This window comes from Microcaecilia unicolor, chromosome 2 (genome assembly GCF_901765095.1).
Source record: "Microcaecilia unicolor chromosome 2, aMicUni1.1, whole genome shotgun sequence".
NCBI lineage: Eukaryota > Metazoa > Chordata > Amphibia > Gymnophiona > Siphonopidae > Microcaecilia > Microcaecilia unicolor.
The window spans coordinates 661877913-661891086 of record NC_044032.1 but is presented as its reverse complement, the minus strand read 5'-3'; the positions used below and the strand labels follow the sequence as shown (position 1 = coordinate 661891086).

At 45.0% G+C, this 13174-nt stretch overlaps 1 protein-coding gene across 1 annotated transcript in view; it reads right to left on the bottom strand.

Moving 5' to 3' along the window:
- UGT8 (UDP glycosyltransferase 8) overlaps positions 1-11321 on the bottom strand; it is a 95640-nt gene extending 84319 nt beyond the window's left edge. The window contains exon 1 of the mRNA XM_030192724.1: positions 11017-11321. The gene's annotated coding sequence lies outside the window, so the exon portion shown is untranslated. The remainder of the gene's footprint in view (positions 1-11016) is intronic.
- Positions 11322-13174: the final 1853 nt, after the last annotated feature.

Here is a 13174-nt window from a genome sequence, read left to right as displayed (position 1 = left end):
CACAGGAAACAGAACAGGGGAAATAGGAATAGAGCTTAGCTAAAACACAGAGCTTAACTATAGCAAGAGTCAAAAGCAGGGCTAGGCTAAAAGCAGGAGCCAAGGGTAGAGTTAAACAGATACAGACACCAAGGGCAGGGTGTGGCTCTAGAGCCAGGCTTTCAGGATCAAGGTACAAAAGCAAAACACACAGAAACAAAGCAAAGCATTGAAACACAAGATTCTGAGGAACACAGAACAGACCTTCAGGAGCAAGCCACTCAGGAGCCAAGCAGGGAAATGCTCTAAACAGGTAACACAAGATTAAGAGACCTCTTGCAAAGGCAAAGCATGATGGTTCCCAGGTGCTTATAAAGGACTTGCTGATGATGTCACAAGTAGGAAATGAAGCAGAAGCAGGGAGACCAAATCGAGGCTTGGATTACAGGAAGAACAACAATAGGGAAAAAGGCAGTCTGGAGAGGTCACAGAGCTAGATACTGAGAAACAGTAGGTCTGAACATAAGGGCATGGCCACAACCATGACAGGTCTTCACCAAGGAAGATTTGGGAGAGATACCAATGCCAGAATGGTATTCAAAGCTGAAGAGAAGGGCGACAAATGATAAAGGGGATGGGACGACTTTCCTATGAGGAAAGGCTAAAGAGGCTAGGGCTCTTTAGCTTGGAGAAAAGACGGAGGTCTATAAAATAATAAGTGGAGACTCTGGTAGAGTAAGATCTGTGACAAAGAAGCACTCACCTTCCCAAACTTTGCCCCTGTCAAATTCTTTTGCTGTGTTGCATCATTTTGATGCTGACAAAATAACTACTGTGGTGGAACCAGGGGCAATGAAAGTAGCACAACCCAAGAAACATTCCCCAAACAATGACAGATTGGTGAAAACAGAAAATTCTTACTGCTCTGAGACTCCATTATCAGAGTCATTAACTTAGGAACACAGTTCAAGTGTTCCAACCTAGTGAAATGCCTTCCAGGATCTTCTATCAGATGTACTGACCAAATACTGAAAATGATTCGAGAAGAGAGCAAGGCTTCAAATACTGATGTTGTAATTCAACTGGGGACAAATGACCTGGCTAACAATAGCAAGTTTACAGCACAGAGAGCATTCCAGAAGCTTGGGGAGGGTTTGCCTTTTTGCGGATGACATGAAGGTAGCCAAAAGCGTAGATACCCTGGAGGGAGTAGAAACGATGAGAAGGGATCTCCCAAACTTAGAATGGCCGAGGGTCTGGCAGTTAAAGTTTATGGTAATAAGTGAAGAGTGATGCATTTTGGGTGCAGAAACCCAAGAGAGAGATACCGAATAGGAGGGGAGAGATTAGTAAGCTCAACTCAGGAGAGAGACCTTGGGTTGTTGGTGTCCGAGGATCTGAAGGTGAAGAAACAATGTGACAAGGCGACAGCCATGGCCAGAAGGATGCTAGGCTGAATAGAGAGGGGTACAACCAGCAGAAGAAAGGGAGGTGTTGATGCCCCTCTACAAGTGAGGTTTTGGAGGCCGTATCTTGCTAAAGATGTGAAAAGGCTGGAAGTGGTGCAAAGAAAAGCTACAAAAATGGTATGGGATTTGCCTTGCAAAACATAGGAGAGACTTGGAGGAAAGGAGAAACAGGGGTGACATGATACAGACGTTCAAACATTTGAAAGGTATTAATCCGCAAACTAACCTTTTCCAGAGACGGGAAGGTGTTAGAACTAGAGGACATGAATTGAGGTTAGTACATAAGTACATAAGTAGTGCCATACTGGGAAAGACCAAAGGTCCATCAAGCCCAGCATCCTGTTTCCAACAGGTTGAAGGGGGGCAGACTCAGGAGTAATGTCAGGAAGTATTTTTTCACAGAAAGGGTGGTAGATATGTGGAATGCCCTGGTGGAGATGAAAATGGTAATGGAATTCAAACATGCGTGGGATAAACACAAAGGAATGGATCTTTGGACTCTTAACAAGATTGAGTGGCAATGCCAGTAATTGGAGAGTAAAATGTCATAACAAAACTATGTAAGCCACATTGAGCCTGCAAATAGGTGGGATAATGTGGGATACAAATGCAATAAATAAATAAAATATAAATAAATAAAACCAATGCTGGGCAGACTGCTACGGTCTGTGCCCTGATCATGACTGAATAGATACCGATCGACTGGAGTGTAAATGCTTTATGCTTATACATACCGTCCCATAGCACCTGTAGGCAGGGCCGGTCTTAGCAAGTGCGGGGCCCTATGCAGACCAATTTGACGGGGCCCCACCCTAGCTCCGCCCCACCCTAGCTCCAGAGCCGGCCACCCCTCCCTCCGAGCTCCAAGGCCCCCAGCTCCAGGGCTTGTCGATCCTGCACAGTCAATGCCAACTGAAAACCATGTCTTTTTCACAAACACAGATACACCCTAATCCACTATAGAATAAGTAGTAATATTTAAACTTTCTATTTAGACAAAAATTAAACTGAACCCCCAAGATGCCAGACTCTGCATACAACACCACAGAAACAGAAAATGTCCCCTAGTACTGTGCAAAATATAAAGACAACAGATGTAAATTTGAAAAAAAAAACTAACAAATACCAATCACCACTTTACAAATTAACAATAGAAATAAAACAAATATAGAAAATAAAATAATACCATTTTATTGGACTAATACATTTAGCTTTCAGAGGCCAAAACCTCCGTCCTCAGGTCAATACAGTATAGAGCTGTTACAGTATCCTATCCTGACCTGAGGAAGGGGGCTTTGTTCTCTGAAAGTTTGTCAAAATGTATTAAAATTAGTCCAATAAAAAGATTACCTTATTTACATGTTCCATTATAAACATTTATTAACACAGCTACAATACTAATATCCTAAAGCAAAAAAATAAAAATATATATTTTATTTACAGTTTGTCGTCTCTGGTTTCTGCTTTCCTCATCTTCTTTTCACTGTCTTCCATCCCTCTCTGCCATCCAGTGTCTGCCCTCTCTGCTGTCCCCTCCATCCAATGTCTGCCCTCTCTCCCTGCCCCTTCCGTGCACATCTGCCCTCTATCTCTGCCCCTTCCATTCACTGTCCTGCCCTTTCTATCCCTTCCATCCACTGTCTTCCCCTTCTCTCTGCCCCTTCAATCCACCATTTGCCCTCCCTCTCCCATCCATCCGGGTCTGCCCTCCCTCTCGCTCCCCCTTCCATCTAGGATCTGCCCCTCTCTCTGCCCCTTTTTTCAGCCCCCAGTTCCAGCCCCACTATCCCACCAGTCCCCCGTTTCAGCCCCAGCCCTTTTCTCCCACCAGTCCCGAGCTTCAGCCCCCAACCACTCCTCCCTGTCCCCTTTTCAGCCCCCAGTTTCAACCGCAGTCCCCAGCCCTTTTCTCTCACCAGTCCCAAGCTTCAGCCCCAGCCACTTCTCCCTATCTCCTTTTCAGCCCCCAGTACCCACAGTTTCAGCCCCTGCCCCTTTTCCGCCTCCAGTCCCAGTACTAGCCCCCTTATCAGCCCCCTTCATCCACATGCCTTGTATTAGAACCACCCTTTTCAGCCCCAGAACCATTCTCCCACCTGACCCATGCATGCCCCATTTTCCCACCAGCCCCATGCATGGCCCCCATTTCCCATATGGCCCTTCTCAAACCCCAGTTCCAGCCCCCTTCTCCCATCTGAGAACCCCCATCCCACACCCTCTCCCATCTGAGTCCCCCTTACCCCCTTCCCCCAACTGAGAACCCCCATCCACACCCTTCTCCCATCTGAGTCCCCCCCCGACCCCACCCACCTAAGAACTCTGTTCTGCTGCACCCACTAACTTAAAAAAAAAAATTGAGAAGCGCCGAGTAGCAGGCAGCGCCTCGTGTCTGCCCTGCTACAAATCTCCTGCACATCGTCGGGCCGGCCTTTCTGCATTAAGTCCCGCCCTCCTCTGAGGTAATAGCCTATTACCTCAGAGGAGGGCGGGACTTAATGCGGAAAGGCCGGCCCGACGATGTGCAGGAGATTTGTAGCAGGGCAGACACGAGGCGCTGCCTGCTACTCGGCGCTTCTCAATTTTTTTACTGAAGAGCAATCGAGCGGCAGGCGGGGCGACCCCAGGCCCGCCGCGCGGGGCCCCCTTGAGCGCGGGGCCCTATGCGGCCGCCTCGGTCTCCTCGCCCTAAGACCGGCCCTGCCTGTAGGATGGGCTTTGAGTCCACAGGACAATGCCCCAAGTGTAGAGCTCCTGCAGCTCATCTAGAGTGGAGGAGTGGCCTAGTCCTGAGGAACTGAGTTCGATTCCCAGCACAGGCAGCTCCTTGTGACTCTGGGCAAGTCACTTAACCCTCCATTGCCTACCGCATTGAGCCTGCCATGAGTGGGAAAGCGCGGGGTACAAATGTAACAAAAAAAAATCTTGGGCATGTTCTGAGCGTATCCGATTATAAGATTTTGTGGTCTTTATCAGTAGCGAACACCCCAATATTCCTGTTTGGGGCTTATACACTGGGAACTCCAACAAGGCAAGGGAGCAACTGGTTTTTGTGGTGCTTGGTGTTTGGCATTAAATCCATCCTGCAGACCTGGCACTCAGAGGGCAGAACTACTCTCCAGCAACAGCAAATTTTAATGATTCAGGACATAAGGATGGAATGCCACCAAATTAAAGATATTTCACAAGGTCCAGGACTTAAAAGGGTTCCAGAGGTGAACCAGGAAATTGTAGACCTGTGACCCTGATCTCGGTGCCAGGCAAAATGGTAGAGACTATTATAAAGAACAATATTACAGAGCTTATACACAAGCATGGATTAATCAGACAAAGCCAACATGGATTTAGTGGTTTGAAATAATATTTTATATTATGCACAAATTTCTAATATTAAAACTAGTCTCTGTAAAAATCAAATCTATGAGTTGGCAATTCTGATTGTGATGCCACAACAATCTCATTATATAGAACTTGAGCTGGAAGGAGGGGAAGTAAGAGGACTTAGTGCCACATAGGAGGAATGAAAAGCAAGAATCAAAGCCTTGTCCCACCACTGCAAGAAAAGGGCAGAGGCAGAAATCTTTGAATATGCAGGAATTCATGGTGGGTGTTGGCTGCCTTCATTCCAGGAGCTGCAGTCTGCCTGGGAAGGAACTTGAGCTCACTGTGGGTAATAATATACCTTGGACAAACAGGTAGTAACAGCACTGACTGCTCTATTATTAATGGTGCTGTCCTCAAATTTAAAAAATGCAGGGGCAGAGAAGAGGGAAGGGAAGAGACTGCAGAGAGTAAATAGGAAGAAGGAAAGAGGAAATGAAGAAAAAAACCAAAATGTGGGAAGAAAGAAAGAATGGGACAGAACAGAGCAGGAAAGAAAGGGAAGGGGACAGGAGGAGGAGGGAAGAGAAGGGGAGTGGAAGGGGGATAAGAGAAAGGATGGATAGGAAAGGCAGGCAAGGGAAAGCATAGTTAGGCAAGGGAAGGGAGGAGAGGAGAAGGATGAGAAAAAAGGTGGGAAGGGAGATGAGTACATAAGGAAAGATATGGGAAAGGAGAACTCAGGAAAGGAAAAAGGTTCCAGGGTGATTCGGGAAATTATAGACTGGAGAGCCTGACGTCAGTGCTGGGCAAAACGGTAGAGACTATTATAAAGAATAAAGTTATAGAGCATATTCAAATGCATGGAATAATGAGACAAAGTCAACATGGATTTAGTGAAGGGAAATCTTGCCTCACCAATCTACTACATTTCTTTGAAGGAGTGAACAAATATGTGGATAAAGGTGAGCCGGTCGATATTGTGTATCTGGATTTTCAAAAAGCGTTTGTTAAAGTACCTCATGAAAGACTCCAGAGGAAACTGGAGAGTCATGGGATAGGAGTTAGTGTCCTATTGTGGATTAAAAACTGGTTAAAAGATAGAAAACAGAGAGTAGGATTAAATGGTCATTATTCTCAATGGAGAAGGGTAATTAGTGGGGTTCCCCAGGGATCTGTGCTGGGTCCGCTGCTTTTCAACATATTTATAAATGACCTAGAGATGGGAGTAACTAGTGAGGTAATTAAGTTTGCTGACGACACAAAGTTATTCAAAGTTGTTAAATCGCAAGAGGATTGTGAAAAATTACAAGAGGACCTTACGAAACTGGGCATCTAAATATCAGATGATGTTTAATGTGAGCAAGTGGAAAGTGATGCATATGGGAAAGAAGAACCCAAATTATAGTTATGTAATGCAATGTAAGTTTCCACATTAGGAGTCACCGGCAAGTAAATGGATCTAGGCATCTTCGTTGATACATTGAAACCCTCTGCTCAGGACTGGTCTTAGGCAGGGGTAGTCGCACAGGGCCCTGTGCTTTTAGGGACCCCGCAACTTTGGCACATCTTTCCTCAGTCTTGGAACACCTCCCTGCTCCGTACCTTAATGTGCATCCACATTTTAATAGAGAGAATTAGGCAGCGGCAGCCGAGCCCAGAGCCTTTTTGCTGCTACGTCCCGCCCCCTTTTGATGTCACATCCTGCTTCTGCAAGGGCGGTATGCAGCAGTGGAGGCTCTGGGATCGGCAGCTGATGGGATATGAAAATCACTTCCGCTGTGTGCCGCTCTGTACTGAAACATGGTGGATGCACATCATGGTACGGGGTGAGATGGGGTTCTGATAGCTCTAAACCTACTTTTAAACTCTGATAAATTATGGCTTATGTTGACGGGGGTGGTCGGGTGGGGGTGGGCGTGGGGCCTCCCTGAACTAGTCTGCACAGGGCCCTACAATTGCTAAGACCGGCCCTGCCTCTGCTCAGTGTGTGGCGGCCGCTAAAAAAGCAAATAGAATGTTAGGTATTAGGAAAGGAATGGAAAACAAAAATGAGGACATTATGTCTTTTTATCACTCCATGGTGCGACCACACCTCGAATATTGTGTTCAATTCTGTCACTGCATCTCAAAAAAAAGATATAGTGGAATTAGAAAAGGTACAGAGAAGGTTTACGAAAATGATAAAGGGGATGGGAGAACTTCACTATGAGGAATGGCTAAAGCAGAAAGGGCTCTTCAGCTTGGAGAAGAGAGCTGAGGGGAGATATGATAGATGTCTTTAAAATAATGAGTGGAGTAGAACGGGTAGACGTGAATCACTTGTTTACTCTTTGCAAAAATACTAGGACTAGGGGGCACGCAATGAAGCTAAGTAGTAGTAAATTTAAAATAAATTGGAGAAAATATTTCTTCACTCAACATGTAATTAAACGTTGGAATTCGTTGCCAGAGAATGTAGTAAAAGTGGTTAGCTTAGTGGGGTTTAAAAAAAGGTTTGGATGGTTTCCTAAAGGAAAAGTTCATAATACATTATTAAAATGGACTTGGGGAAAATCCACTGCTTATAAGCAGCATAAAATGTATTGTACTGTTTTGGGATCTTGCCAGGTGCTTGTGACCGAGATTGGCCACTGTTGGAAATAGGATGCTGGGGTTGATGGACCTTCACAGTCTGTCCCAGTATGTAAATAAGAGGATGAAAACAGAGGGAAGAAGCTGGACAAGGAGGGATGGAGAGGGTGCAGGAAGATGAAAGGAGGGGAGATGAGATGAAAGTAAAGATGTAGAAAAGAGAAGCCAGACAGTGGGGCGAGCAGATGCTGTGTAGGCAGAGGAAAGGTGGCTTGAATGCAAGAGTCTGGATAATGTTACTGGGATTCTTTCTAATTCTTTTTAAAATGTTATGACCTCTGTCAATTCTCATTAAAGAGAACTTAGTTTGCTACTAGTTATTGCAGAATGTAAAAAAACATTGAGGACAAGACCATGAAAGCAAGCATTTAGAGTGACTTCTCAGATCCAGACTATGCTACTTCTGTTACCTGGGTTTGGATTTGTCATTACTCACCATAAGGAATTGGGGGGGGGGGGGGTTGCTTATCATTTCTGTACTTAGAACTATGCAAATACAGTACTTGTAAAAGAAAATCCCCGCTCAATAGATCATACAATATATTTATGAAAAACATACAGAAAAGACTTTGTAAATTTAATTGATGAACTGAATGGCTAAAACGCCAATGAGGCTGGGATCAGAAGAAAGAGGGGTAAGATTTTCAGGGAGTGGATGTGCACATGGGTGTCTGGTGCAGTGAGTCAGCAGCTGGTGGGGAAGAGAGGGCAGAGGTAAGAGTTACTTGCCCTGTGAGAAGAAAAGAGGTCCTCAGGGCTGACAACTATTAGGCAGAGTAGGTGACTGCCTGGAAGGGCAGCTTCCAGGAAGCAATAAGGAGCAGCCACAGCCAAATGAAAGAAATAAGTGAAAAAGCTATCACCAAACACTTTTAACCATTTTGTCATAGCTCATTTGTCCAGGTAAATGCCATTATCCCCCTCATTCTTTAAATTTATAGCCTGCTGCCATCCAATAACAAGTCAAAATACTCTTCTGTAATTCTCTGCTAAAATGGTGTGACACCTGTGCATGTAAACGCTGAGAAACACGTATGTGCATTAGTACCGCAGGCAGTATTCTGTAAGGGAACAGGACAGAAAGAGCTCCCAGCTACATGCAAAACTCACAGAATACGTGTGATCTCATCACATTCATGCACCAGCAATTACAACAGCTATAAAAAGTTAGGCATGCCCTTCCCCCACCAATCAGTGATATTAGCCAGTCACCACACACACACACAAGTACATAAGTGCTGCCATACTGGGACAGTGGAGGAGTGGCCTAGTGGTTAGGGTGGTGGACTTTGGTCCTGAGGAACTGAGTTCGATTCCCGGCACAGGTAGCTCCTTGTGACTCTGCGCAAGTCACTTAACCCTCCATTGCCTGCCGCATAGAGCCTGCCATGAGTGGGAAAGCGCGGGGTACAAATGTAACAAAACAAAACAAAAAAAAAAAACAGCCCAAAGGTCCATCAAGCCCAGCATCCCGTTTCCAGCAGAGGCCAATCCAGGTCAGAAATACCTGGCAAGATCCCAAAAAAAAAGTACAAAACATTTTATGCAATTACTGAATCACCACATGCAACACAGAGAAACACACCCCTGACTCACAGACCTGCTAGGGGTGTGGATAGGAAGGATTAGTGAGCACATGGGAAGCAGGACCAAGTCTCATATGAGATGCTAAACAAAGCTGCATTGAGCCTGCCATGAGTGGGAAAGCACGGGGTACAAATGTAACAAAAAGAGGGGACCTATAAGACACACAATATGAACGAGTAAGATCACATTCTTTCATACCACTTATCTGAGAATATGTTCTTCTGTTTCCTGAAGCAGGAACTCATGTTCAGTACTTTTTGAAAATTACTAAAAACCAACCTATTCAATAAGGCACCAGAGAACAAAATTCATACCAGAACTGTTTAAGCTAATTTATCATGATTGAATTTAACCCAATACCTTTTATTTCTTCTTACAAAAATGAATTCTCTTTACTTGATTGCCTAATCCATTCTGTCACCTGCAGTATAACTATGTATTTCTCATTCTGGAATTGGTGATCGCCATTATGGAACAATGTAAGCCACATTCAGCCTGCAAATAGGTGGGAAAATGTGGGATAAAAATGCTACAAATAAATAAATAAAATGTTAAGATAATTACTTCTACCTCTAGTTTTTGTAACATTGTGACACAGGTTATTGACATGCACAAGATTTTTGGGATACAAAAAAGATAGTCCCCCCCTGTAAAAAATAAACAAATTAATAGTAATAAGGGATGTAACAATATGCAAAGCCATTAATATATTGAAATGTGGAATGATTAATTGAAAATGAGACTACAGACCCTTTGATCCATACTGCTTTCATAGTAACATAGTAAATGACGGCAGAAAAAGACCTGCATGGTCCATCCAGTCTGCCCAACAAGATAACTCATATGTGCTACTTTTTGTGTATACCTTACCTTGATTTGTACCTGTCCTTTTCAGGGCACAGACCATATAAGTCTGCCCAGCACCATCCCCGCCTCTGGCTCTGGCTCTGCCACCCAATCTCGGCTAAGCTCCTTAGGATCCATTCCTTCTGAACTTCCTTGAAAGTGTGACCACATAATATCCTGCATATCTAAAACCTTAAAGGTGTGACATTCAGTGTATAATGAGATAAGCTGTGGGTTATGTTCAAGTTTTGGACATATCAGACCTTAGCTGCCTGACACAGCCATATTCTCATGATTCACTGATCTTGGCTAAGATTCAATGTCCATATTCTCTTCAACGCAAAGGCTTTGCGATGTCTGTAATTTGGATTGCTTGTCACAGGAATCTGTCATTTCTACATCAGTACAATAAGCACCTGACTTACAGAATCCAGAAGAATCCACCTGATGTTTCTAGATCCCCAGAAAAATCACCATATGCAAAAAATAATAATAATCATTTCATCAAGCAGCACTGAAACAAGGCATAACCTTAGGCAAAGCCACTTCATTACCCTTAGACTGAACACAGATTCAGGGAATATGACTGTATTTTGTTGTAAAGTGTGGTATTTAAAAGTAGTTTTTAAATACTGAAATGATAATACAAACTCCAGCACTTAGATCACCAGAAGGGTTTCAACTTCGAAAGCTAATCAAGAAATGTATTAAGTTATGTCCAATAAAAAAAGGTATCATCTTATTTTCTTTTCCATGTTTTATTTTGTTTGATTTCTATTGATAACCTTAAGAGTGGACTAACACGGCTACCACACTCCTCAACTTCACTGACAACACAAAGAAATCAGGGAGGTCTGAATATCACCGGCATAGATCAGGAGTGTCAGACTATCACTAGTGCAACTCAGAGAGTCCCAGGAGGGTCTGAATATCAGCAGCACAGTTCAGGGGGGGGGGGTCTGAAAATCACTAGTGCAACCCAGAGTCCCAGGAGGGTCTGAATATCACCAGGATAGATCGGACCGGTATAGCTTAGGTAATCACTGGAAGATTTATTTATGAACTACACAGCAACATAAAGGGGATGAGGACTTGTAGGGAAAGAAGCCCTGCCACTCTGGGACATTTTCTTTCAAAAATACTAATATCTGAGCTCATTCTCCAGTAACTGCCAGTGTCTTACCTTGTTTCCTGGCTCTCCGTTCTGCTCTCTCTTATTTTTTTTCACTTTCTCTGTCTGTGAGTTGGAAGGAAATGTCCTTGTCTCTTTAAACAATTTGAAGTTAAGGCAGATCTTTTCTTCTCAGAAAAATGCTGAAGCTCCCACAATTTCTAGTGCTTCATCTTCCTCTTCCAGTTCGTGGGTACAAATATCCTTCTGTCTCTGCTTTCTTCTTGCCCTGCGTGTCTCTGTCTCTGTCTCTGCTTTCTTCTTGCCCTGCGTGTCTCTGTCTCGTCTCTGTCTCTGTCTCGCTCCTAACTGCCCGCCTCTAATTCCCCACCTGCGCTTCCCCTTCCACCCCACCCTCTTAATCCTCCCCTCCCTCCGCTCTTCCTTTATCTGGAGTCTCAGCTCTCCCCAAAGCTAACACGTGATTAAAATACACCTGTTTTCAACGTGAAAGTACGCACGTAATCTTTCAAACAGAACCCACAAAAAAATACAGCAGGCTGTGTGCACCCGCTTTTTAGCATGGGCAAAAGCGGTCTTGAAAATTCTTGCAATAAGAAATCCCAAATTATGCATGTAAATCCGAACCTTCCCCGAGGAAGATCTCTGCTCACTGCACACCAAGGTTAACCTACAGACAGCCCAAGCAGGAAAAATAGTGGCTGGTTTATTCATTTTATCAAGACATCCAGAAAACTGAAAAGAATCAGCCAAAGTGAAAGCTCTTTAAAAATTCTCCTCACAACCAAGGGATTTGACTAGAAAAACTTTTAGATATTTTATTAAGTAGTAATAAATGGAAACAGTTGAATATTTTCTTTAAGTTAGTACCAATTGTTAAAGTTTTGATGGTATTAAAGAAAATGGTGCAAGCTGTTAAATACTTTGCAATTAATTACAAAGGCAACATGATGTTCAACTTTGCAATTAAAGTTACCACAATTTCCATTTAACTTCTGTACTAACACACAAAAATCCCAAATGTTTGCACAAAACTTAGTTGTTGCTTGGTTCCCTCGGTACCTTGGCTACTGGAACTCACAGGCAGATGATCAAAGCCCCGCGCTGTTCCAAACAGCGCTCTAAAAATACCACTGGAACACCGCAGGGCTTTACCGCGTGGAGGATCAGAGATAATGCATGCAAATTTAAGCAGCGCAATTATCTCTCATCATCAGATAGAAGTGCAGGCGAATTGTGCTGAGCATGGATCTCGCTGGGTGAGAGGGGGGGGCTGGAGATCCAGCGGACCTCCGGCCCACCCCAACTCCTCCCTCCAGCGTTGACTACCAAATTCCCTGGTGGTCCAGCAGTGGTAGTAAAAGATACCCCCCCAGCCCCCCTACCTTGGTTGGAGGAGGGAGGTAGCCTGCTTCCCTCCTCTTCCATGGGTGACGCTGCCACAAAATGGCGGCGCCCAGCTCCATCCAGTGCATTCTGGGATGTGCTGGGCGGGGCTACAGACCATATAAGGATATGGTCTGTAGCCCCGCCCAGCGCATCCCAGGACCTCCAGCCCCCCCCCCCCCCCCCCCCGTCGCTCACTGGGTGGGAGAGGGTTTGGCCGGTGGCCAATGGACATTTTCTGGGGGTTTGAGGGGCTGGAGACCCACCGGATCTCCAGCCCTCCCTGAACCTGGGGGGGGTGGGATAGTCGGGGGGATCGGAGGTCCACCGGACCTCCAGCTCCCTGTTGGCGTTTGCTTTGGGGGGGAACGGGGGCCTGCCAGCATGCAACTGCATGCTGGACAGGGCTCACCATTCCTCCCCAATGTTCGGCAAACCCTAATGCCAGCTCGGAGCTGGCTTAGGGTTTGCCGCAGCCAGTGACCCAAATTTTGGTGCACTGGCCGCTGATCATTGGGGAGGAATACCTAAAGCCCTGTTTAGCATGCATTCGCATGTTACTTGCGCTACGAGCCCTCGAGTGCGTTGTTTCACGTGCTCGAGGGCTCTGATCATGCGAGGCTAGCAAACGCCGGCACTAGTATGGCGCTAACAGCCTCTACCACCGGCATTTGCTTTTGATCATAAGGGTATCAGTAACTGAAGTCAGCAGCTTTCCATGACCACAGGAGAATCACAGAAGTACATAAGGGGCTCATTTTCAAAGCACTTAGGTGCAGATGCTCAAAACTCTGGCGCTGTACGAAAAAGCTCTGGAAAATAC